General features: G+C 51.1%; 1 pseudogene; it reads right to left on the bottom strand.

Annotated features, from left to right (window-relative positions):
- Positions 1 to 16,161: 16,161 nt before the first annotated feature.
- On the bottom strand, positions 16,162 to 16,279 carry LOC148090727 (5S ribosomal RNA; annotated as a pseudogene).
- Positions 16,280 to 26,780: the final 10,501 nt, after the last annotated feature.

The following is a 26,780-nucleotide window of genomic DNA, read 5'->3' as shown; positions in this document are numbered from 1 at the left end:
AAGCATCAATGATGAGTCATTGATCAGTAGCCTCCTGCCCGCCCCCTACTGGGCATTGGGCCCATAGCCTGGACATGTGCCCTGACCCGGATTTGAATTGTAACTTTCTGGTTCATAGGTCAGCGCTCAACCCCTGAGCTACCCCATCCATTTTAAAAGTTAGCTCTTAGTTTGCCAGTGTGGCTTGTCTGTGTCCATGGCTAAGTCCTGGGCTGCCTTCCAGTGCATGACCCGGGCTCCTGCACGCAGCCCTGCTCCCACTGGAAGGCCGACTTGGAGTACAAAGGGCTACAGGGCACGACTTGAAGCTAGACATCTGGGACCCCTGAAGTCAGAGTATAGAAAGAATATCACCCTACCATGTTCCTACCACCATCACCCAGACCCAAAGGAGACTTGGTAAGGAGGAAAGTACACAAGGCTTTTAGTTCTGCCTCTCTGTGTGGCCTTGGACAGTGACCTCTCACCCTGAGTCCTCTGTATCCCACTGTTCGGTGGGAAGGTTGGGCTAGATGACCTACTAACTGATGGCCACCAGCACCAACCACCGAATGCCCCTTCCCAGAAAAATAGGACAGCAAGTGAGGGCCGGAGCTTCATCTGCCCTAAGTGTTCCCCGTTGCCCTGCTCTCCTAACCACAGTCCTTTCAATATAAGCCTTGAGCTGAATATGGGGCTCGCTCCCTCCTGTTTGTCCTGCTCCACACCTGCAGGGGCAGCCAGTGCCAAGGCCAGCCAGCGCCTGAGCACAATGTCCAGGCTGAGTCCAGAGGATCCCTGGAGTGACTCAGATGTGCCTGGCCTTTGGATGGCCTCCACCTCTCCACTCCCCAGCCAGTGGAGAGACCTCCCAGCGCTCCAGGCCCCAAATGCCTTGAGACAATCTCTTCCTAATCCTTTGATCCAGTGGCAGGAGCCATATTCTATTAAGAGATAGTGATCTCAGTGGGAAAGAATAGTAGTCTGCAGACCAAACAGCGATGTCAAGTCACTTAATTTAGGTGTGGATGCTGCTGAGGCTCCTGTTTGATGGGGAGAGATGCAGAAAGCACCAAGCGCACCTGGCTTTCAAAGGAAAACAAAACCATACTAAATAATCTGCATTTATAAAGGTTTTTATTCCAAATTTGGCATAGTTGAGATGATGTGACCTGGAATAATGTGAAGGAAATCAAAAGTAAAAAATTGTGGGGGAAAAAGAGAAGAAAGGTAAAGGAGAGAGAGGTCAGGCAGAGGAGGGAAGGGAGGAAGCAACCAACAGGGAGGGAGCGAGGCCGTCTCCTGAGGACAGTGCTCATTTGGTTTTTTGGCACCATGTTCCTGGTCATCCCTAACCTGATAATAGTTTTAGATTATTACCTGGTTTTTACGTTATTACCTGGATTACAGGTTATCATTGATAGAGTCCTGCATGATAGGTGCTTATTTCCATTATATCATTTATGCTTCACAAGAACTTTAAATATTAGATATTTTACAAATGAGGAAACTAAGACCCAGAAAAGTTGCCCTAGTTCAAACACTGCAAATAGAGTCCAGGCTCGAGTCCATGCTGTGGTCCACAGCTCTGCACACTCCACTCTCTGCCCTGCCCGCCCAGCACCATCTCCCGGTGGAACGGGTCACTGTCTGCTCATCGCCCTGTGACCCACGAGCAAGTCCTCTTTGCCTTCCATTTGCGCCTGGCACCCATCTCTCCCCATCTTCCCCAACCTTAAAGCTTAGTCCCATCCATCTCCCTCTGCACTGCTCATACCCAGATCTTCCCATGGCCCTCGTCTCAGCCCTCATGCCTCTAAGAGCCCTTGCAGCCAGTTCCTAGTCACCCTGTACATCGCTCTAACTTATGTTTATCATGGCACTTACCACTACGTGACCCCCTCCCCCCACCACACACACTATTCAGATAAATTCATCCATTCTACAAGTTTGTCCAAGCTCTTTGCTGAGACTGGGTAGAGATAAGTGAGAGCTGACCCCAGACTCAAGGCTTAATCTCCCAGATTTATAGTCTAGAAGGGGGATAAGATGTGTCCACCAGCTTTGCGATTCAAAATTAAATGAGCCATAAGCAACAGAAAATGAACACATTGAGCATGTTCAAAGGAAGGAGAAACCCTCTTGGTTGAATGGTTGCCGAGGCACCAGCCCTGAGGCTGAGCTTTGAAGGTGGGTTCACACCTTCATTAGACTCAGAGGCAGAGCATGATCCAGGCATGGACTGAGAGCCAGGATGCCCAGGGCATGGTCATACTCGACCAGGCACGGGGCTCACCATAGGATGGAGGAGGGGCTGGGGCAGACAGCAGGTTCCTGGACTGAGTAGAGCCACGGGAGAGCGAGCCAGGTGGGCACCCTGACCCAGGCAGCTAAGTGAGCATGTGCAGCCCTGCCTGCTGCACTCAGCCTCGGCTGGAGGGCCTGCCTGCAGTCACCAGCAGCTGACCTCGTTTCTCTCTGAAAAGCTCAGTGAGATAGTTTTCTCTCTTCTTCAAGCAGTGTGAAATACAAGCTGGTCAACACACAAGATTTCTCAACAGCAGGAAATGAAGCAACTGTTTTGAGATGGCATTCGCCTGGGTGGCCATGATCATTTTGCTGTCAAGTTAACCTTGTGTTTTGAAATAGTTCTGGTCCTAAGGGTGCTGGCCTGTTGGGGGAGGGGTGGAGACCTGGGGGCCACGGATGGGGTGGAAAAGAGGACCGATCAGGGCTCTGTGTGGAGGGCAGGGGAGAAGTGGCTTGGGTTCACGGGAACTCAAGAGTCTTGAAGAAGGATGCCAGGTCTGCATCTCTTCTCTCCATTGTCGATATAAAAAACATACAAATCTGTAAAGTAGAGTTTTAAGAATTTATATGAGCCAAACTGAAGACAATTTCCAGGAAGGAAGATCTCAGAGAAGGACACTTCTGCAGTCCTTTTATGCATTTGCAAGATGGGGACTGGATTACCTGGAAAGACTACCATGAACCATGTGACCAAGCGAGGTACCAGGCTATTTCTCCAAGGTGCTCTTACTGGCTTCAAAGTCAGTCTTCATTTCTTAAGGTTTTCTGGTGACATCCAGAGTCCAGGAAAGTCTTTCAGACATGACAGTCCAGCCAAAGTCTTGGTTAATAAAACCATTATTGGAAACTTGTCTTATTGAATTCATGCAAAGAAACATATTGTCACGACTCACTCATTAAGATTTGCCAAATTCTGGAGGGATTCGGTAGGGTGAAAAATATATATAATTCACCAAATTGCTGCAAAAAATGAGTCTTTTTATATCTGAAAGGCCAAGAGGAGAATTCTTGCCCTTTTAACAAAGTGGGAAGGAACCAACTCTAACTGTATTAGCTTACTTTTGATCCTTAAGTTTATTTACTTAATTAAATGTATTACTTAGGGGAGGCACACTGGGATCATTTTGAGGGGCTTTAAGTGGGTGTTTAGGGGAGGGTCTCAATAGAATTCATCAGCTTTATTCTGAGGCACCAAAAAGAGGTTTATTCTCTTAGCTTCCCCATCCTTGGGGGTGGTTGGCAATTGGCACTAATTGGATTTCTGCTGCCCGTCTTCCTGAGTGGGGAGGTTTAAGCTATTTGCCCTCTGGTTGGGGAGGAAAAATGCAACCATCCACTCTTAAGTGTCCTTGGTTTATGGGAGACAGGATTTCCTAGATGGCTGCAAATTGCTGCTGAACTATCTGTCTCAGTTTCCCTCTTCCACTTCTCCCGAATGACTGGCTTGTCTCACACAATTTCCTTTTAACATTTCTCTTTACAAACCTTCTATAACTTTCACAAACCTTTTTACAAATTCAGAAATATTCAGCTTTAGAACAACTCACTTTCTTTTCCTTAAAAATATATTTCCATACCTTATACCTTCAATTACCAAAACTGTATAATTCTTTTCTAATTAAAAAAAATTTTTTTTTGTACACAAAGTGTACAAAATGTGCTAATTTAATTACTTTGTCACACACTGGCAACCTCTTTAACACCTGGAGACTAGATATTGCAATTTTAGGACTTTTTTGTCCATTATATACACAGCAAAACAAAATGCACATTAGCATATAAAAGTGGTTTTATCTGAAAATGTCCAAATATGAACACAGTAGCATATTACCTTTTGTAATTCTTTCCCTCCCACCTCCTCCAAACCAATGAACAAGTACAGACTATAGTATACTGCTCACAGAGGTGGCTTAACAATTCCATTCCCGAAAGATAGTACTTGCTATGAATTTTAGTAAAAAGATATTTACAAAAGTGATACTTTATTACCTCTCCATTTAACATACGTTGGGGACTTCTAAACAGCTAGATGGCCTAGATGTTTCAAATAAGGACTTAATTTGCCCACTATGTACACAGCAGTTTTGAGTAAACTGCACACATGTAACAGTTATAGTCTGAGAGTGTCTTTGAAATACGAACACTGCAGCCTAAGACCACCCTTCCCTTCTCCCCCTCCACCAACCATGGAGGCTATAAGGCTCAAATTTCGAGAAGACCATCTTTCCTAGAAATTTTAACACAAATGTACAAAATGCATTAGTTTGCTAACTCTATTTTTGTCATACACTGGCAACCTCTTGAACATCTAGAAAGACTAGCTGTTGTAAATTAGGACTCACTTGTCCATTATATACACTGTACACAGCTGAGCAAAGCAAAATGCGCGGACACAAGGGACAGTGTTAACCTGCCTCCTTCAGAAACGCTGCACAGAGCTCTGAGCACTCCCTTCTCACCCGAACCAGCGCAAACACACTGTGTGCTGTTCACAGGGGTGGTTTGGCCATTCCCAAAATAACAGTATTTGATAGGAATTTTAACAGGATATTTATACTACCTCTACTTGTATCAGGCTCTGCAGAGCATGTAGAGAGATACTTGGAAGAGTACTTAGCATTGCTACCTGTTACACAGCAGCGAGGAACAAAGCAAAGACATGAAACCACGGTGCGACCTGAAAATGTCCCCGAAGCTGACCAGCCCCGCACGGACCCTTCTTCCCTTCCTCCTCCAGGTCTCCTACTCCGTGTCCCCCACCCAGGGGACAGAGGCGGGCTGGAGTCGTGTCCAGAGGTCGTCTGAGGATTCCATTTCAGAGAGTCATTTCCAGAAGACACTTCTGTTGTTTTTTTAAATGGGCACTTGCAAGACTGTGAGTCTCTCGGTCCACCCCGTCCCGCGTGGCGGCCTCTGCACCCCGCAGGCCCCACGCGGCGCAGTCCCTCTGCAAGGCGGGGCGCTGCGAGCCTCCTTTCATGTCACGCCCACGGCCCAAAGGGCCAGCAGATCTTCCCACGGGCCGCGGGCACTTCCCATCGCCCGACGGCTTGTTCCTCTTTCGAAGTCAAGTCCATAGGAGGAGAGACCAGCCGCCCGAGGCCCGCGCTGTCCACCGCCGGCCGGAGGCCTTTGTCCCTGCGGTCGGGACAGGTGAGGGCCCCTCCCGTGGGACAGAGGCGGCGCCCAGGGGGGTGCCGCGTGCACGCTGCTCCCAGGCCGGGGTGGGCGAGCTCGTGCCCACGCAGACCCCTCTGGGCGCCGAGGCCCTGCCGCCTCCCTCTGCGGCATTGCCCCCCCCCCTCGGGAGGCCGGTCTCGGGGCCTGGCGGGGGCTCTGCTCAGGCCCCCCGACGGCCTGGAGGCCCCGAGGCCCGCGGGACGCGACTGGGGGAGGCCACGGACGGGGTCCGGAGGTGGGGGTGGGGAGGGGTTCGCTGGGCCTCTGCAGGACGGAGCCTGGGGGCCGTGCCCGCTCCGGGGAGCCCGTGCCCGCCCTGGGCCCAGCTCACCCTGCGGCGAGGCCCGAGGGCCGGGAGGGGCCGGGAGGGGCCGGGAGGGGCCGAGTCCAGGCCGCGGGCCGCGTGGCACCGTCCTCTCTGCCGGAACTCTGAAATTCTCAACTCTTAAAAACTGTAGATTTTTACTGACCACTATAAAGTAAGCAATTAGCATTCCTTAGATTGACTTTTATGAACACATTTTAAACATACTCTGTTTCAAGAAACACACCTTCAACAAAGCATAAGATCACATCACCAACTCCAAGTCTACTTCCCAGGCCTTCCCCACTAAAAAGCCAAAAGCAGGTGAGCCCAAGACTTGTCTAGCAATCGGCGTTTTAGCATTTCTTGTTATAGGTGGCGGTAAACTGGTTTAGCCTTTTTCTGTTGGGTAAGCTCTTTATGTCACCTTCGATTTTGAATGACAGCCTTGCTGGGTAGAGTGGTCTTGGTTTCAGATCCTTGTTTTCATTACCTTGAATACTTCACGCCATTCCCTTCTGGCCTGTAGAGTTTCTGATAAGAAGTCAGCTGAGGGCCTTTAGGGAGCTCCTTTGTAGGTTTTCCACGTGGGGGCGATTGCTTCTCCCTCAGGCCAAAGCAGTAAATTGTCTGCCTGAGAAAGACATCCTCTGCAGTCTGGGGGATGACTCGGCACAGGAGTCCAGACGGGTGCCTTCTGAGCTCCACACCTCCAGAGCCCACAGCCCTAGGTTCTCCTCACACAGCTCCAGCCCACTCTGCCCTCTCTCTGCTGGCGCCCAAGGTGAGTGGCTGCACGTGAAACTGTGGGTTGGCTCTTTAAGGGGGTTCCTGCATTTCTAGGCGTCTCTCCCTGGCAGACAGAAACCCGGCTGCTTTTCACAGCCAGATGTTATGTGGGCCCCTGTCTCAGTTCTGGTGCTTCAGGCTGGGGAGCCCAGCCTGGGGTTGAGGCCCCAGAGTCTTCAGTGGGAACCCCCACAGCTGAGATCACCCTCCAGACCTTCAGCTGCTGCCTGTGGGAGCCCAGCCAGCCCTCTGGTGCCTCCGCACTCCCTACCTGTCTCTATGCGGCCCCCCTTTTCCTCCTTGGTCATGAGGGTGCTCCCCAGCTCATCCTCAGTTGCAGATGGTTTTTCTATAGTTTAGTTGTCATTCCAGTTTGGTCCCCAAAGAGCGGCAGGGTAGCCTCCACTCGGTCTGCTGCCATCTTGAATCTCCTGGCAAGTTTTCATTTTAGTATTGAGCTGTGTTTTTAAATCCTCGAGGTGGAACTAAGGTTAAGGGTCGGCAGAACCCAGTTGAGAAAGGAGGAAAAATGGGCGGCTGGTTTTAATCCTGGCTTTTCAATTGGAATTGCTTTCTGAGAATCTGAGGAAAAACCTTCACTGTATAAATGATAGCTGAACTCGTTCAGTTCTGAAGTCCTAGTAAATCTGCTCAAACTCTACAGGTATAAGGAGAAAAAAAAAGAAACTAAAAATTAATATGGGAAATTGTGCCTCCAGGACAGGAACTCCCAGACCCCAGCCCTCATGAGTACTCCTGATAGGAAGCCTTTACTTGCAAGTGCTTTATAGAAACGGGAAGATGTAATTAGAAAATATCAACTTAAAACGGCTAAAATGCAGTTGTCTTTGGGTACCCAAATTAATATTTTGCATACATTAAATAAAAAAAAAAGCTGGCTCTAAAATTAAACTGAATGGATAAATGATCTGCTTTGCTCACTAGTAAATATTACATCTAAGAGTGTTTTTGGTAATTGCTTTGCATCACTCCATTATTTGTTTTCATTTATTTAAAGGTGGGGGCATATCCCACTTTGCTGGAGGCACCGGCTGCTTTTGGTGGGCTGGACCCTTGGGGGGGCGGGGGGAGGAAATAGAAGGAACTTCCCAGATATTTTATGAATACAAGGAATCCTTTGTCTGCTGCTGTGCTGTGTTCCTGTGAGACAAAACCTCTAAGGCTAGCTTCCTTCTCCCTGCTTTTGAGATAAGTCGTTTATTTACTTTAGGGGTTGTTTTGTTTCTGTTTTGAAATAGGGTAAGATTTCTTATGTGCAAGAATTCCTGTTGTTACCTTCTTCTACTCAGAAAGAAAAATATGGGAAATGAGTCTTTTCAATGCATTTCACCGAACCCAGCTACGTCTCCCCCTTAGATTGTAATCTATAAAGCAAGGAGCAAAACAGCCCTTCTCCTGAGCATGATCCCAAAGCATTTAGGTTTTGGCTTCCCAGAAACTGTCAACAATTTGGCTCAAATGAACTCAGAAAAGTTCTTCACAGGTTTGAATGATTTTTTATGTCAACAGCATAGTCATTTTTTTGGAGTTTAGCAGTTTTCATAGGGGTTCCCATTGTTCTAATTAGCAATTCCCTGATGATCTAGCGTATTGAGCTCATTTTTGCAAGCCCATGTACCATCTCTTGTCGACGTAAGAAGGACCCAAGTCTGTAGGTAATTTTCATGATTTTATTTTACCCAAACTGAGCACTGACACTTGGGATCAAAGTTTGAAATGCTCAAGAGAATATCAGTGTTGCTCCTGGACTGTTTCTGGGGTACAATCTCAGGTGCCAATTTAAGAGAGCAATTCCTGTGGGACCACCTTTCCGTGAGCATATCCTCTAAACCGGACACCTGGTTTAGGAGGGCACAACTTCTGATCCCAGTTCACCAGAGCATTTGAGGTGCAGCCTTATGGGCTCTCAGGAGCAGAGCTGAGTGTTAAGCCAAGGCCTTTCAGCAATGAATGCTGTAAGCTGTAAACATGAAAATTAGTAACAAAAGAAAGACCCTAAAAGGCTTGTTCCATGCAGCCTACTGAAATAATACAGAAAAGTAATAATAATAAAAAAAACCCTACCCCAATAGGTAAAAATGGCTATCGTTTTAAGTACAGACCCTTCCAGACACCTCTACATGCACATTCCTTCCTCTGCTTTCTGTCGATTTTGTTTATTGTTCTAGGTTCTTAAGATGGGTTCAAAACTTGTATACGTTCAGGTTTTCTCCTTTCCTAATATGTGTACTCAAGACTGCTTGTTTTTCTGTAAGTTTTGGTCTGTAGTATTTTTATTACCATTCAGTTCTAATTATTTGCTAGCTCCATTGTGATTTATTTTGTGGGTTAATTAGAAGTGTATTTCATAACTTCTAAATATAAGGACTTTCTAGTTAACTTTCGTTAAACATACTTTACACAATTGAATCCTTTGGAGTTTGTTGGACTTGCCTCACAGTACTACCGTTTAAATGTTCCAAGTGTGAATCTTTGCTGCCATCTCGTGTTCATCTTTGGAATAACGCCTCAGTGCAGGTCAGCAGCAAAAGTTGGGTGGAATATTGTGAATGCTGAACTTGATTTGCTGCTCATGTTAGGTGTTTTATATCATTATTAATTTTGTTGTGGGGATATATTGGTTCTGAAAGTGGTATTCTCAGTCCTTGAATGAGAGGTGTGTTAAATGTATTATGATCATAAATTTGTCTATTTTTCCTGCACCATTCTATATAATTTGTAGTATGTTATCAAGTGCATGTGAATTTGGAACTTCCTGGGAAATTGAAGTTGTCGATGTGGAGTGCTCTTCTTTATTTCCAGTAATGCTTTTTGCTTTCAGGTCTCCTGTGTTATATTTTTACGTAGCCCATGTTTTCATCACACGGACTTTTACATTCTTTCAGGCCCCCGGCCACTGTTCCATAGCTACTTACTTTAGATTCCGTTTGCATCGGCACAGACAGTGGGCCCTGCTGAGGTAGGTGACAGGCACGTTCCCAGTATTGGGCTAGTGCATGAGTTTTTATAGTCTGTTGAGTCAGTTTTATCCATTGATCTAAGGCCATTGGCTAGCTATGGCTTGGAAACAGCTGTGGTAGGCAGAGTGGACCGGAAAATGTTGAGTTTCCAATGCCCACCAGATGAGCTAGTTTGTGTATACCACAGGGCTTCTTGCAGCGTCCATGACGCAAGGAGGGTGGAATGGTGACAGACATATCTACCCACCAAGTAATCCCAATATAATTTGTGAAATGCAGACCCATTGACTTTTTCAGGTTTTCCTGGACATCCAGCCACAAGAGCATGGCTGGTGCATCTGAGAGTAAGATACACTATGACACATAGGACAGGCTGCTGCAAGCCTTTCCCAATCTGTTCTGCTATTTTTTATAGTTTGTATCTCCACTGCAGAGGGAAGTGTGTGTGAGAGACAGGCGTAGAAGTCCATTCACAGTCAGGTGCCTTTTTAAAATGAGAAATGCCAATCCATGACCTAACTCCTGGGCAGGGTTAGGGTTAGGGTAGGGTTCAGGTTAGGGTTAGGGTTAGGGTTAGGGTTAGGGTTAGGGTTAGGGTTAGGGCTTGGGCTAGGGCTAGGGCTAGGGCTAGGGCTAGGGCTAGGGTCAGGGTCAGGGTCAGGGCTAGGGCTAGGGTCAGGGTCAGGGTCAGGATCAGGGCTAGGGCTAGGGCCCACGTGACATCCTAGCGCACGCGATGTTGTGTGGTGCCCGCCTGACTTCATCTCTTTGCTGCCTGGAGGCCCGTTCCGAGGTTTCGAGGTTTCTGACAGCTGCCTGCAGACCGGCTGCCTTCATGGGCCTCAGCCTGTCTGTGCAGTGGGGACAGGGCTGGGGAGCCCGTCGGCCGTCAGCATTCCCTGCTTGTCTCCACCAATCCAGATTCAGTTCCCGGGATCATGATTGTTGGGGAGCAGAGGGTGTAGCGCCTTTATTATGCTCTCTCTGCGCCCTGGCCACGGTCACTTTAGAGCTTTCAAGCGCGTTTCTCTGCTGCCATCTCGTGGGAACCTTGGGAATAACACCCTGGTGCAGGAAAAGCTGCTGGGAAGAGGGCCTTATTTGCGTGCTAATGCTGCCATCTCGTGGGAATATTGGAAATAACACCCTGGCGCAGGGTCTCAGGAAAAAGCTGCTGGGTAGATAGCATCACCTGCATGTTGAATGCTGCCGTCTTGTGGACAACCTGGGAATAACACCCTGGTGAACGGTTTTGGTTCAGGGTTCGGTTTCGGAGTTCAGGTTTAGGGGTTCAGCGTTGGGTTCGAGTTTATAGGTTGGGGTTTGGGGTTTGGGGATTGGAGTTGGGGTAGGGAATTTGGGTTCAGGTTTGGGCTAGGGCTCGGGGTATAAGCTAGGCTTTGGGGTTCAGGTTAGGGCTCAGGGTACGAGGTAGGGTTTGGAGTTCAGGGTTCGGGGTTTGGGTTCGAGGTTCGGGTTTTAGGGTTCTAGTTCAGCTTAGGGTTCTAGGGTTTGGGGTTCGGGTAAGGGTTCAGGTTAGGGTTGGGGTTGGGGTTGGGGTTAGGGTTTTAGGGTTAGGGTTTAGGGTTTAGAGTTGGGGTCGGGGTCGAGGTCAGGTTAGGGAGATGGTTACTTTTAGGATTAAACCTAGGGTTAGGGTTAGGTTGAGGGTTAAGGTTAGGGAGATGGTTAGGGTTAGGATTAGAACTAGGGTTAAGGTTAGGTTTAGGGTTAGGGTAAGGGAGATGATTATAGTTAGCATTAGACTGGGCTTAGGGTTATTTTGATGGTTAGGGTTAGGGAGATGATTACTGTTAGGAGTCGACCAAGGGTTAGGGTTATGTTGAGGGTTAGGCTTAGGGAGACGGTTACTGTGAGTATTAGACCTAGGGTGAGGGTGAGGGTGAGGGTTGTTAGGGTTAAGGGGGTTTGGAGTTTGGGTTCGGATTTGGGGTTAAGGGTTAGGGTGTGGGGTTTGGGGTTCGGGTTCAGGGATCGGGGTTCGAGTTCTGTGTTTGGGTTTCGGGTTTCGGGTTCGAGGTTCAGGTTTGGGGTTAGGGTTCGAGGTTCAGGTTCGGGGTTTTGGGTCAGGGATCGGGGTTCGTGGTTCGGGGTTACGTTTTGGGGTTCGGGCTCAGGGTTGGGTTTTGGGGTTCAGGTGTTAGGGTTTGGGTTCAGGGATCGGGGTCGGGTTCGGGGTTCGGGTTGTTAGGGTTTGGGTTGGGGGTTTGGAGTTAGGGCTTGGGGTTTGGGGTTACGTTTCAGGGTTCAGGTTCAGGGTTTGGGTTCAGGAATCGAGGTTGGGGCTCTGGGTTTGGGGTTTGGGTTGGGTTTATGGTTCGGGGTTCCTGGTTAAGGGTTCGGGTTCTGGGTTCTGGGTTCGGGTTCTTCGTTCGGGTTCAGGGATCGGGGTTCGGGTCCAGGGATCGGGTTTCGGGTTCAGGGATCGGGGTTCAGGGTTAAGGGTTAGGGTTTGCGGTTCAGGTTTGGGGTCAGGGGTTGGGGTTGGGGTTCGGGGTTCAGGTTGTTAGGGTTCGAATTTGGGTTCGAGGGTTCCGGTTCGAGGGTTCAGGTTCGGGGTTTGGGGTTCCGGTTGCGGTTGGGATTCGGGGTTTGGGGGTTTAGGGTTCGGGTTCTGGTTGTTAGGGTTTGGGTTTGGGTTCGGGTTCGAGGCTTCGGGTTTAGGGATCGGGGTCGGGTTCGGGGTTTAGGTTTGGGCTTTGGGTTGTTAGGGTTTGGGTTCGGGGATTGGGGTTTGGGTTCGGTGTCGGGGTTGGGGTCTGGGGTCTGGGCCGAGGTGGGGGCTTGGGGTCAGGGATTAGGGGTTAGGGTTGGGGTTAGGGGTTAGGGGTTAGGGTTAGGGTTTAGGGTTTAGGGTTTAGGGTTTAGGGTTAGGGTTAGGGTTAGGGTTTTAGGGTCATCTCGTGGGAACCTTGGGAATAAACACCCTGGTGCAGGAAAAGCTGCTGGGAAGAGGGCCTCATTTGCGTGCTAATGCTGCCATCTCGTGGGAATATTGGGAATAACACCCTGGTGAACGGTTTTGGTTCGGGGTTCGGTTTCGGAGTTCGGGTTTAGGGGTTCGGCGTCGGGTTTGAGTTTATAGGTTGGGGTTCGGGAATTGGAGTTGGGGTATGGAATTTGGGTTCGGGTTCGAGTTTAGGGGTTTGGCGTTGGGTTCGAGTTTATAGGTTGGGGTTCGGGGTTCGGGAATTGGAGTTGGGGTACGGAATTTGGGTTCGGGTTCGAGTTTAGGGGTTTGGCATTGGGTTCGAGTTTATAGGTTGGGGTTCGGGGTTCGGGGATTGGAGTTGGGGTAGGGAATTTGGGTTCAGGTTTGGGCTAGGGCTCGGGGTACAAGCTAGGGTTTGGGGTTCAGGTTAGGGCTCAGGGTACGAGGTAGGGTTCAGAGTTCGGGCTTGGGTTCCGGGTTCGGGGTTCAGGTTCAGGGTTAGGGTTCGAGGTTCGGGTTTTAGGGTTCTAGTTCAGCTTAGGGTTTTAGGGTTTGGGGTTCGGGTAAGGGTTCAGGTTAGGGGATAGGGGTTAGGGTTAGGGTTTAGGGTTTAGAGTTGGGGTCGGGGTCGTGGTCAGGTTAGGGAGATGGTTACTGTTAGGATTAAACCTAGGGTGAGCGTTAGGTTGAGGGTTAGGGTTAGGGAGATGGTTAGGATTAGGATTAGAACTAGGGTTAAGGTTAGGTTTAGGGTTAGGGTAAGGGAGATGATTATAGTTAGCATTAGACTAGGCTTAGGGTTATTTTGATGGTTAGGGTTAGGGAGATGATTACTGTTAGGAGTCGACCAAGGGTAAGGGTTATGTTGAGGGTTAGGCTTAGGGAGACGGTTACTGTGAGTATTAGACTTAGGGTGAGGGTGAGGGTCAGGGTTGTTAGGGTTAGGGTTTTTAGGGCGGTTCGGAGTTCGGGTTCAGATTTGGGGTTCAGGTTCGGGGTTAAGGGTTAGGGATCGGGGTTCAGGTTCAGGGATCAGGGTTTGGGTTCTGGGTTTGGGGTTTGGGTTTAGGGTTCGAGGTTCAGGTTCGGGGTTTTGGGCCAGGGATCAGGGTTCGTGGTTTGGGGTTACGTTTCGGGGTTTGGGTTAGAGGGTTCAGGGTTCGGGTTGGGTTTCGGGGTTCTGGTGTTAGGGTTCGGGGTTCAGGGTTTGGGGTTCGGGTTCAGGGAACGGGGTGAGGTTCGGGTTTAGGGTTTGGATTGTTAGGGTTCGGTTTTGGGGTTCGGGGTTCTGGTTTGGGGTTATGTTTTGGGGTTCAGGTTCAGGGTTCGGGTTCAGGAGTCAGGGTTCGGGCCCTGGGTTTGGGGTTTGGGTTGGATTTATGGTTCGGGGTTCATGGTTAAGGGTTAGGGTTCTGGGTTCGGGTTCTTCGTTCGGGTTCAGGGTTCGGGGTTTGGGTTCAGGAATCGGGGTTCAGGGTTAAGGGTTAGGATTTGGGGTTCAGGTTGTTAAGGTTCGGGTTCGGGTTCGAGGGTTTGGGTTCAAGGGTTCAGGTTCGGGGTTTGGGGGTACGGTTGTGGTTGGGATTTGGGGTTCGGGGGGTTAGGGTTCAGGTTGTTAGGGTTCAGATTCGGGTTCGGGTTTGAGAGTTCGGGCCCAGGTATCGGGGTTCAGGATTAAGGCTTAGGATTTGGGGTTCAGGTTCGGGGTCGGATAGGGGTTCGGGGTTCAGGTTGTTAGGGTTCGGGTTTGAGGGTTCGGGCTCAAGGGTTCAGGCTCGGGGTTCGGGGTTACGGTTGCGGTTGGGATTCAGGGTTCGGGGGTTTAGGGTTTGGATTCGGGTTCAGGGTTCGAGGGTTCAGGTTCAGGGATCGGGTTTGGGTTTCGGGGTTCGGGTTTGGGTTTCGGGTTGTTAGGGTTTGGGTTCGGGGATCGGGGTTGGGCTTGGGGTCTGGGGCCGGGCTTGGGGCTGGGGGATTAGGCTTTAGGGTTTAGGGTTAGGGTTAGGGTTAGGGGTTAGGGTTAGGGTTAGGGTTAGGGGTTAGGGTTAGGGGTTGGGGCTGGGGTTGGGGTTAGGGGTTAGGGGTTAGGCTTAGAGTTAGGCTTAGGCATTAGGGGTTAGGGGTTAGGGTTAGGGGTTAGGGTTAGGGTTAGGGATAGGGTTAGGGTTAGGGTTAGGTGTTAGGGGTTAGGGTTAGAGTTAGGGTCAAGGGGTTAGGGTTAGGGGGTTAGGGGGTTGGGGTTAGGGTTAGAGGGTTAGGGTTAGAGGGTTAGGGTCAGGGTCAGGGTCAGGGTCAGGGCCAGGGCCAGGGCAAGGGCCAGGGCCAGGGCTCGGGTTAGGGGTTAGGTTTAGGTTTAGGTTTAGGTTTAGGGCTAGGGCTAGGGGTTAGGGTTAGGGTTAGGGCTAGGGCTAGGCCTAGGCCTAGGGCTAGGGCCTAGGGGCTAGGGTCTAGGTCTAGGTCTAGGGGTTAGGGGCTAGGGATTAGAGGCGGGCTTGGGGTTGGGGTTGGGTTTGGGGTAGGGGTTAGGGGTTAGGGTTAGGGGTTAGGGGTTAGGGTTTATGGTTAGGGTTAGGGGTTAAGGGTTAGGGGTTAGGGGTTAGGGTTAGGGTGTTAGGGTGTTAGGGTTGGGGTTGGGGTTGGGGCTGCGGCTGGGGTTAGGGTTAGGGGTTAGGGGTTAGGGGTTAGGGTTAGGGGTTAGCGTTAGGGTTAGGGTTAAGGGTTGTTTAGGGTTAGGGTTAGGGTTAAGGGTTGTTTAGGGTTGTTTAGAATTGTTTAGGGTGGTTTAGGGTTTAGGGTCAGGGCCAGGGTCAGGGTGGTTAGGGTTAGGGCGAGGGCCAGGGCCAGGGCAGTTAGGGCCAGGGCCAGCAGGGGGGTTAGGGTTACGGCCAGGGCAAGGGTCAAGGCCAAGGTATTAGGGTTATGGCCAGAGAAAGGGAAGTTAGGGTTAGGGCCAGGGCCAGGGCCAGGGTTGTTAGGGTTAGGGCCAGGACCAGGGCCAGGGTGGTTAGGGTTAGGGTCAGGACCAGTGCCAGGGTGCTTAGGGTTAGGGCCTGGGGAAGGGCCAGGGCAAGGGAGGTTAGGGTTAGGACCAGAGCCAGGGCCAGGGCCAGGGAGGTTAGGGTTAAGGCCAGTGCCAGGGCCAGGGCCAGGCCCAGGCGCAGGCCAGGGCCAGGGCTAGGGCCAGGGTTATAAGGGTTAGGGCCAGGGCCAGGGTGAGGGCAAGGACCAGGGCCATGGTGGTTAGGCTTAGGGCCAGTCCAGGGTCAGGGCCAGGGCTAGGGCCAGGGTGGTTAGGGTTAGGGCCAGTACAGGGCTAGGCCAGGGCCAGGGCCAGGGTGGCTAGGGTTAGGGCCAAGGCCAGGGCAAGGGTAAGGGCCAGGGTCAGGGCAAGGGCCAGGACTTTTAGGGTTAGCGGTTAAGGTTAGGGTTAGGGCTAGGGCCACGGCCAGGGCCAGGGTAAGGGCCAGGGTGAGAGCTGTTAGGGTTAGGGCCAGGGGTAGGGCCAGTACCAGGACCAGGGCCAGGGCCAGGGCAAGGGTAGGGCGATTAGGGTTAGGGCCTCGGCCAGGGCCAGGGCCAGGGTGGTTAGGGCTAGGGCCACGGCCAGGGCAAGGGCAGTTAGGGTTAGGGCCAGAGCCAGGGCAGAAAAAGGACAGGCAAAGAAAAGCCTGCAGCACCCGGTATTCCCAGACAGCCTCCGATCCAAGTACTAACCAGGCCTTACCCTGCTTAGCTTCCAAGATCAGACGAGATTGGGCGGGTCGGGGTGGTATGGCCGTAGATGCTGGGGACTGCCTCCAGGAGCCCCAAGAGCCCCTGCCTCCTCTGCCTCCCCTGCCTCCCGGGCCCCTGGGCCTCCCGCAGGCCCGGCTGCGCCCGCGCTGCCTGCTGCGCGCCTCCCCTGGACCCCGGAGACCGCTGCAGTGCGGGGCCTTGCCAAGGCGGCGCGCGCTTCCCTTCCCGAGCCCTGGGACGGTGCGGGTTGGGGGTGGGATGCCGGAGCCTGCCGGCAGTCGAGCAGTAACCTGATTGAGGGGGTGAGGATTGGAAAAGAAAGACAAGAGACAGGATGGGATCGGGAGGGCTGCAGTACGTGACTGAGCCCCGAGTTTATTTTTCGGCTTGTAATTATAGCACATTCAGTACGGCAGCGGTTTAATCAGTAACCTTTGTCCCATGTATGTTCCCCACCTAGCTCTTTGTTCTCATGCGTCCATTCTTGTTACCTAGGACGTTCTGCCCTTAGGACTCTGCCAAGCTTCCTGTACAAAGGTACTTCCTCATGCATGCACAGTTAATATTAAGCTTAGCCAAGTCCTTAAGGAGGGGGAGCGGGGGGAGCAGGGCGAGTGCTTGCACCGCTGCCCACCACTCGGGTCAATGCCCCAGAGATTCCTCTCTTGGTGACACTAGGGCATACGGGCCACCCCGGGTGTTCACCCCGGGGCAGCACCTCGCCCGGCGGGCCCTCCCCGGGGGGAGTCCCGCCGGCTCCCCACAGTGGGACGCCCTGGGTGGCGTGGAAGAGGGTGCCCTCCCCACCGGCTCCGGACACAGCCCCGTTGCCGGTGGCGGAGGGTGGGGACGACCCCGGCCTCCCGGCCCCCAAGCCGCCGGGGGCACGGTGTTTCCTCGGGCGCTGGCGGGGTTCCCCCCCGCCCGGTCAGCGGGGCGCGGGTTCGCGCCATTCCCCGCGTTTCGGGGCACCGGGTTCTGAAAGGGGGACTTTGGGCTCTTCCCCTGGATATTGGGGTCAGACGCCGCACTCTGACGTCTCGGGGGTGTCTGTGGACGGCGGGAGGCTCCCTTCAGTGATCGTGGGTCAGGGACACCCATCCAGGAGCCAGGTTCCCAGAGGATGCCGCGGGACGCCCCCCTCCCCTCCCCCAGGCACCTTCTGGAGGAGCATGAAATCGCGGGGCCGCCTCCTCCAGGAAGAGCCCCCGGGGGTTTCTCCCAAGGGCAGGGAAGGGGAGGGGTGGGTAAGGGAGGGCGGGGGCCCGCTGGGTGCGGGCGCGTGGGGCGAGGGGACGGGAGTGGTGGCGTTCCACTCAGCGGGCGGTGGGTCCAAGGGCCCAGTCCTGGGGGCGTGGAAACATCTGGGGGGCAGGACACACTAGGGCAGCCTGGACCGCGCCGAGGGCCCTGGGCCTGGGCTGGCTGGGGCTCAGCGGGCGGCGGGGAGGGGGCTGCAAGAAAGGGTTAGGGTTAGGGTTAGGGTCAGGGTCAGGGTCAGGGTCAGGGTCTTAGGGTCGGGGTCGGGGTCAGGGGTCAAGGGGTCAAGGGGTCGGGGTCGGGGTCGGGTTAGGGTTAGGGTTAGGGTTTAGGGTTGGGGTTGGGGATGGGGTTGGGGTTGGGGTTAGGGGTTAGGGTTAGGGTTAGGGTTAGGGGTTAGGGTTTTAGGGTTAGGGTTTTAGGGTTAGGGTTATGGTTAGGGCTAGGGTTAGAATAGAATTAGATATTGTCCTAGGGTTAGTGAGAGGGCTAGGTTAAGGGTTAGGGTTAAAGCCATGGTTAGGTTTAAGGCTAGGTTTAAGGTGAGGATTAGGATTAGTGGTAGATTTAGGGTTAGGGTTTGGGCCAGCGTTAGGTTTATGCCTAGAGCTATTGTTAGGGTTAGGGTTATGTTTAGGGTTACTGTTAGTTTTAGTGTTAGGAATAGGATTAGGGTTAGGTTTAGGGCTAAATTTAGCGTTGGGGCTAGGGCTATGATTAGGGTTAGGGCTAGGGTTAGCGCTAGGGTTAGGATTACTTTTAGGGTTATGACTAGGGTTAGAGCTAGGGCTAGTGTTAGGGTTATGGCTAGGATAGGGTTGGGGTTATTGTTATTAGGGTTTTGTTTAGGCTTAGGGCTAGGTTTAGAGTCAGGGTTTTGCTTAGGGTTAGGGTAAGGGCTAGTGTTAGGGGTAGGAGTAAGGATAGTGTTATGATTAGGGTTAGGGTCAGGGCTAGGTTTAGAGTTAGGAGTAGCGTTAAGTGTAGGGCTAGGGTTATGTTTGGCTTAGGATCAGGGCTAGGTTTAGGGTTAGGGTTGGGGCTAGGGTTAGGGTTAGTGTTATATCTAGGGTTATGTTTAGGGTTAGTGTTATGGTTAGGGGTATGGTTTGGTTTAGGATTAGGGCTAGGGCTAGTGTTAGGTTTAGGTTAGGGTTAGGGATCGGGCTAGGTTGTGGCTTAAGTTTAGGGCTAGGGTTAGGACTATGGGTAAGGTTAGGATTAGGGCTAGTGTTTAGGCCAGGATTAGGGTTAGTGTTAGGGTGAAAGTTTGTGCTACGTTTTGTGTTAGGGTTCTGTGTTGGGATCAGTTAGCAGCTGAAGCTTGCCGTAATAGCTGCCTGTTTGGATTTGTTTCTATATATTAGGTTGGCCTGCTTGGACAAGCTGTCCTTTTGGAGGGTCTGTAGTGCAGGCCAAAGCCAGACGCTGTTTGTGAGTGGCCTTGAGCACCCCCTTTGGAGCTATCAATAACCCACAGCTTGAGGTCCCCTCTGTTGGGGCTGAGTGTGTTTGGACAGGACCGAGATGCACACCTAAGTCTGCTTTTGCAAGGCCTGGGTCCAGAAGCAGATCAGGCAAAGACTCAAAGCACTCTGAGGTCTGCCTCTGCCTGCAGGCTGATAAACCTGATTCTCTTAATGAGCCTCAGGCTGTAGAAACTCCAGGGGGGTAGGGCAAGAGGTTTTCTTGCAGGGTGGGGCAATTGCTTCCTCCTCAGGCAAAAGCTGCTTGGAAGGTCAGTGTCTGCCTCTGCAGTCTGGGGGAATGGCTCGGCACAAGAATCCAGAGGGGTGCCTTTGGTCTAGATTCTCCTCACACAGCTACAGTCCACTCTGCCCTCCGAGCCTAAGGTGAGTGGCTGCACACGAAGCTTTGTGGGTTGGCTCTTGAAGAGGGAGCCTGCATTTCCAGCCATCTCTCCCTGGCAGAAATGTGGCTGCTTTTCAGGGCCAGATGTTATGTGGGCACCTGTCTTAGGTCTGGTGCTCTGGGTTGGGGAGCCCCACCAGGGGTTGAGGCCCCAGAGTCCTCAGTGGGAACCCCCACAGCTGAGCTCTCCCTTCGGACCTTCAGCTGCTGCCTGTGGGAGCCCAGCCAGCTCTGGTGCCTCCGCACTTCCTACATGTCTCTATGCGATCTCCCCCTTTTCCTCCTTGGTTATGGGGGTGCCGTCCAGCTCGTATTCAGTTGCAGTTGTTTTTCCAGGATGGTGTTTCTATAGTTTAGTTGTCATTCCAGTTTGGTCCTGGGAGAGCGGCAGGGTAGCCTCCACTCAGTCCACCACCATCTTCAATCTGCCGAGGTTATCGTTTTCATGTCTTTTATTTGTCAAAATAAAACATACACATGAAACAAAATAGGACAGTGAGGAAAGAGCAGAAAATGAAAGGAAGCCTCTGCCAGCCCTGCACTCCCCTCTGCAGTGCCCCTGAGGACCTGCCAGCTCCTGCCCCTGCAGCAGAGGGTGGAGATACTGAGACCCGCCTCTCCCCACTCTCACCCCACAGTAGAAATATCATTATCTTTGTTTATTTCCTAGGGGTAATTGCCGTCATCAGTCCCTTTAAAGAATGTGCATTGCGATAGGTGTCTCTGATTGTCCTCTAGTACAGTAGCATACAATAGCATCGTGAGACCTCCCACCTCTTCAGGAAGGTGCCTGGGCTATGACTGCAGCCCATGCCCCACTTTTCTGAGTCTCCTGTGGTTACAGACATGTTTTCTTGGGTTTTCTAATTGTCCTTTTCTTCTTCCATCGCCTGATTTTCTTCACATCCTTTAGTCTTCCTAGTGTTTGAAGTGTCCCCAGTGAAGACTTGCTGCTTGCAGCCCTCCTCCCTGTCCCCATCCCAGGGATGTGTCCCCGAGCCAGGGGTGAGGCCGTCCTCCTGACAGCCCCTGCAGTAGCTTCCCTGGGTCGGCTCCAGGGTGTCCCAAGTCATAGGTCTTCCCCTCTCTTTCCTGACACATGTCTTATGTTGGAGACCATGTTCAGTTAATTTTACAGTAAAGGGTGAGTGAAAAATAAATTTCCTGATAAATTGTTCTCAGGTTGTCTTGTATTGTAATATGTATTGTAATATGATTTTTTTGATTTCACAGAGAAGAAGGGAGATCGAGGGAGGGAGATAGAGAAACATTAATGATGAGAGAAAGTCATTGATGGGCTGCCTCCTTCACGCCCCCTACTGGGGATCGAGCCCGAAACCCAGGCATGTTGCCCTGACCAGGCATGGAACTGGGACCACCTGGTTCATAGATTGACGCTTAACCACTGAGTCACCCCACCTGGGCTGTTACCGAATATTTTGAGTCCTTTACTCAATTCTCCCTCCCCCGCCCCCTTCTCCCCGTAACCACCATTCTGGGATCTGGATCTATGAGTTGAATTGATTTTATCTGTTCATTGGTTACTCCTTTTGTTTTACATTCCAACCACCATGAATGTCTAAGGCTGAAAAGGAGGGTTTTGTTTTGAGTTTTAAGCCCTAGGTTAAGAGACCTTGTAATTCACTTTGGTGCTAAGCCTTTGAGTTAAAGTAAGACATCAAGGTCTCCTTTAAGCTCTGGGCATTTTTTGGTCATCTGACTCTTTGATAATTTCTTCCCTCCGTGTTCTCCGGTTTCTCTCGAGCACAGATGTGATGTGGATGTTGGAAATCCTGGACCAATCTTCCAAAATGGTTACCTTGTATCTTAGGTCTTCTTTTCTTTGTTATTGGACATGCTTTTGAGGGTGTTTCTTAAAATCTGCCTTCCAGTATTTTATTTGGACAATTCTATATTTTAAGAGAATTCCAAGCTCTGCCTTGGTTGTGCTGTATGTGAGCCGGGCCCCACCCCCCAACATTGGGCTGTGGACATTCCTTGTGTGCAGGGTTCGCGGACCCACCCAGCAGCACCCCCAGAGCACATACCGGGAGGAGGGTCAGGGCACTGGCGTTAGCCAGGCAGGCACACAGGCGGGCAGCTTCCTGGTGACACAGCCCCCACTGCAGGCTCCAGAATTTGCCTTCCATCAGAGGTAAGGCAGCAACGCCTTGTGGCTCAGGCAACACTATCCACAGGCTATGGGGGGAGTCTTACCTGGTTTACTGATGCCCACCAAGACAGTGCCAATAAAGTCCTTTGCTTACCTGTTTCTGGAAATCACAACAGTCCCCAGCCAGCATCTCCCAAAAAGAAGAGGGTGTTTTTTCCCTCAGACAAACATCCCGAATCGTGAGGGCAGACAGGATATCTGTCCCAAGGATGGTGCTCAGGCCTTTTCCTGAGATTGTCCTGGGATTTTCCTGCAGCCTCTTTCTGGCCTTTTCTTTCCCCAGATAAAGGCTGTCAGAGTTTCTGAGCAGCATAAAGATCCTGGATTCATATCCAGATTGTAGTCTTAAAGGGCCTTGGGAGGGCCATGGGGATCCTGGGTGCTGTGGACTGGCTGTGTGTGGGGCCAGAGCAACAGTCCAGCAGCATCCAGAGCAACAGTCCAGGAGCATGCAGACAGGGGGAACCAAGGAGTGTGGCGAGGAATTTCCACACCTGCCCCCTCTACCTTTCCCAGCTCTAGCCCCTGCCATCCAGCCAGGTGAGGCTTTCCTAGGAGGTAGTGTGGGCTTCCTTCCTAACTCCTGGAGTGAATCAGCTAGCCAAAGATGAACACAGGACATGAGGCCTCGAGGCTGGACGTCAATGGAATGGGAGCTGGGGGTTGTGCAGTGGGGAGCAGGGTTGTTCAGGGGGGAGGGGGAGTCAGGCAGAGGGCACCTGCCTGAGTAATGCTGTGTGGGTTTCCAGGCACAGTGGGCTGACAGCCAGGCTTGCAGCGATGCCTTCTGGGGGGCCAGGATGCTCCTTGAGCTTTCAGGGGGAAGCCTGGGCTGAGCCACCTCTCAGAGCCAGGCCAGTGCCCTAGGGAAGCAGGTGTGGCCATTGGTCCATTCAACACAAGTGACAGCTTTATCCTGATGAAAATGGGAGATTTCCTGAGTTCCCTGGGTGGTTCTGCTGAGAAGTGCTGTGGGGGCTCTGGCCCATGCCATGTTTGGAAGGTCCTCGGGAACTCTAATGCTGCGGTCATAGGCCATGGTGTTCTTCCCGCGGTGAATCTGCTTCTGTCTCCTTATTAGGATGCTTTCGTCTGTCTCCAGGTGGGCCAAGGATGCCTTTGAGTCGCAACTTCCCGTTGATGCTTTCCTTTCTTTTCCAGAGTCATTCCCATCTCAAGGTGGGAGGAGTTTTCTACCTGGCAATTTCCTCGTTCACCTCAGTCATTTCATTTTCTCCACGGCGCTCACCCAGTCTGAGCATCGAGGGCGGGGCTTCGGAGTGGTGAAGCTGTCAGGTCTGTGGTTGCAGGCCCTCTTCCCTGGGAAGGGGGTGGTGGCCTCGGCCCCTCGTGCACCCTCTGTGCCCTGAGCCATTGGTGCTGACCGTGGGGGAGGATGCGGTTGGCATTGTGGTCACAGCGGCTCCTGTAACTTGGGGGACTTTGTGGGCCACAGGCCATGTCCTAGGGCCCCAGCCGGTGCATCATCTTCCGTGACGCACACCCATCAGTTGATTCTTATATGTGCCCTGGTGGGGATCGAACCCGCAACCTTGTCCTAGTCTGGAGGGCCCTCTAACCAACCGCGATATTCTGCGGGGCTGCCAATGACACGCCAACCCCTCTGTCGCAGCCTAGTTAACGTCTCCTTGCGGTGGAAGTGATCTTTAAACCCTCTTGCCCTGGCAGCCACTGGGACATGTCCTGAGGCTGAAATGAGGTTTATTCAGTGGGCTCGATGTGGGCTGCGCCGTAGCACATCCGGCAGTTTCCCGGGGTCTGTAGGAAAATCCTCTATTAGTCAGTACGGTGAATCATCATTAAACGAGGGTCCTGTTCCTACGAGGTGCCCTCCCCATTTCATAATCACGGTTAACAGAGGGTGATCCACATCTCTGCCCCCAACAATATCACGCCAACGTGACGTCTTAGCCCACGTGATGTTGCTTGGTGCCCGGCCTGACGTCGCATCTTTGGGGCCCAGAGGCTGGACACCCAGGTTCCTGATGGAGCTGGCTGCGGACTGGCTGCCTTCATGGGCCTCGGCCTCTGTCCGTGAAGTGGAGACGGAGTTGGGGAGCCCCTCGGCCAACAGCATTCCCTGCGCGTTTCACCCAGGAGGCCCCGGTCAGATTCAGTTCCCGAGATCATGATCCTTGGGGCGCAGAGGGTGTAGCGCCTTTGTTCTGCCCCCTCTGCGCCCTGGCCACGGTCACTTTAGAGACATTCCAAGCGTGTTTCTCTGCTGCCCTCTCCTGGGCACCTTGGGAATAACACCCGGGCGCAGGAGCTCAGGAAAAGCGGCGGGGTAGAGGGCATCACCTGCATGTTGAATGCTGCCATCTCGTGGGCACCTTGGGAATAACACCCGGGCGCAGGTGATCAGGCAAACCTGGGGGTAGAGCGGATTATTTGTGAATGTTGAACTCCATTTGCGGGTCATGTTGTTGAAGTTTCTTACATCACATTGAGGTTTTAGTGGCCGTCTGTTGGTTCTGAAAGAGGTAGGCTCTGTCCCTGAATGAGAGGTGTGTTAAATCTATTACGATTATCAATTTGTCTATTTTCCCTTGTAAGTCTTTTTTATATTCTTTGAGTGTGTTATTAAGTTCAGACCTTTTTACCCATTCTGAAACAAGCAGCTTTAGAACAACTCACTTTATTTTTCCCTTGAAAATATGTTTCCGTACCTTATACCTTCTGTTATCCAAAGCATACACTTTCTTCCCAATTAATTAAAATTCGTAACTCTTTAAAATCTTTGATTTTAGTGACCCCTCTAAAGTAAGCAATTACTACTCTTTAGATTGAGTTTTATGAACACATTTCAAACATACTCTCAGTTTCAAAAAGCACACCTCCCACAAATTATAAGACATTAAATCAACAGCTTGAAATTTAAAAAGGAATAGTTGAAATAAGTTAAATTGATTTACATAGATTGCTAAGGTTCTCCTTTTTCTTTTCCTTTTTCTTTCCTTTCAAAAAGGCTCACCTCCCAGAAACTTTTATTTTATTTTAGTATTTTAAAAGATTATCTAGATAAGAGTTTTTGACCAGGTATTTGCATTTGAAAGGTCCAAGGACTGGGTTTCATAAAGCCAATTATCTGTGTGAATCTGAGGAACTGAGGAGGTTTTGGGGAGGTAAAAAGATTTGGTGGGCTTGGATATTTTGGAGCCACACCTGTGGCCCTATAAAGACTAATTGTAAAATAAGGACAGTCACTCTTAAAAACTTAAGGATTGGGAAATATTGGCAAAAGACTAACAAATTCATTCATCCATTCTTTGAAATGGGCTAGTGCTAGGGTGAGGGCGAGGGCGAGGGCGAGGGCGAGGGCTAGGATTAGAGCTAGGGCTAGGTTTAGGGTTGTTAGCATTAGGGCTAGGGTTCCTTCAGCCTGCATGGGGATTCAACTGTCGATGGTGACCACACGATATTTTTCTGACTCATAATCTATATGTCTGAGTCCATTTGTCCAGTCAGAGCAGGAGTCTCACAGGGAGGAGCCGCTCCTTTGTGTCTGTACCACCTTGCTCCCACTCACGGTCTGATCCTCAAACAGGAGCTCCCTGTTCATACAAACTCCACTCAGTACACAGAGCTAACCGTATTATGCCCACCCATGATCTAGCATGTAGAAGGTGGGGTCCCACCAAACCACAGGAGGGATGTGTGAAGCCAGAGGACAGGGGTATCCACTGTTGGCTGCATCTTCATCTTCTGTGATCTGGCCCTCATAAGGGCCAAAGTGCAGACCCACCGGCAGATCCGATTCCTCTTTCCACACTCCAAGCACAGCCTCGGGGATGCTTCACAGTCTGATTTTCAACCCAGGGGGCAGAGTGAAGGCTGAGTGGTTGGGGTGCCCCTTGTCCACTGCACTGTCTTTTACAAATATAGGGGGCCCATGCACAGAACAGCTGTCAATGAAGAAGTTCTGACACTTCTCACAATCTGGAAGCAAGAGGAACAGGGATCAGGAAAGGTGTAGTACATGTTCCTGGACATAAAGAGTTTCAGAGAGAACCCAGGCACTCACATAATTGAGCCTCAATCCTCTACTCCAGGTCACTAGAAGAAAGGAATGATTTGGGCACCCAATGACCAGATGAAATTATTGTATCAAGATATAACATGCTTCTTGGTGAGGGTCACTTACAGAGGTAGTCGCCGTCCTGGGTGTTCGCTGACCTCTTGGTACATGTGGCCCTTTCTTTCTTGTAAGCTGTACATCTTCACTTCCATCCCCTTCCTCCTGAATTCTAAGTTGGAGAAGAGCAGGTGAGAGAGGGGGGTGGGGTGTGGAGTGTTGGTCCCTGTTTTGTCAGAAAACACACAATCTCCTCCCATTAAATTGTTACCTGTTCTGCCCAGCCAGGTGTGGCTCAGCAGTTGAGCGTCGACCTAGGATCCAGGCGATCAGGGTTCGATTCCCGGTCAGGGCACATGCCCAGGTTGCGGGCTACAGCCAATCAATGACTCTCTCATCATGGATGTTTCTATCTCTCTCCCTCTCCTTTCCTCTCTCTGAAATCAATAAAGATATATTTTTAAAAAATTATTACCTGTTCTTCTATATACTCTTGGTATTTTCCTCTGTTAAGTAAGAGAGACTAAGGCTCCACAAAGACTACCAAAGACGGATTCAATTTTAGTTTCTAGATTTTTCCCATTATCAGGGAAAATCTTTCCCAATCTTTACTCATTCATAAAATATTTATTGAGGGCACATTATGGGTTAGGTATTGAGTAAAGGCTTGGGCGTACAACACCAAGAAAGTATGGTTGCTATTATCACAGATGGGTTTATTGGAAAACTTGCATGTGTCAGTTACTTTAAATATAATGTAATGCTCTCAAACAATATATGAGTTATGTATCCTTATGTTCCCTTTACACATGAGCATTCAGGAGCTCAGGGTTTATAAGATTTGCCCAAAGTTCCAGTGCTACCTTCTGTCTCAGCTTAGTCCAGCTTCAATCCAGGCCTCTGCAGTCTACCCCACATACATAAGCCATACTTATCAGCCTTTCTAGAGGACTTAGTGGAACTGAAACCTCCAAATTATTTTCTCTTACCCAGTTTTGGTCTAGAGTGCTGTCCAGAGGTACTTGCTTCCCCAGGAGGGGACACTGGTTTCTGGGCCGGCTATGAACCACTTGTGGTCAGCAGATTTGCTGTTCCTGACAATTCCTTCAAACTGGAATCATTACTTAATGGTGCCCTGGACATTGCCT

The sequence above is a fragment of the Miniopterus natalensis genome, chromosome 22, assembly GCF_054644295.1.
Source record: "Miniopterus natalensis isolate mMinNat1 chromosome 22, mMinNat1.hap1, whole genome shotgun sequence".
NCBI classification, from domain to species: Eukaryota; Metazoa; Chordata; class Mammalia; order Chiroptera; family Miniopteridae; genus Miniopterus; species Miniopterus natalensis.
Note: the sequence above shows the minus strand (reverse complement) of the source record. Positions and strands in the feature narration are given on the sequence as shown.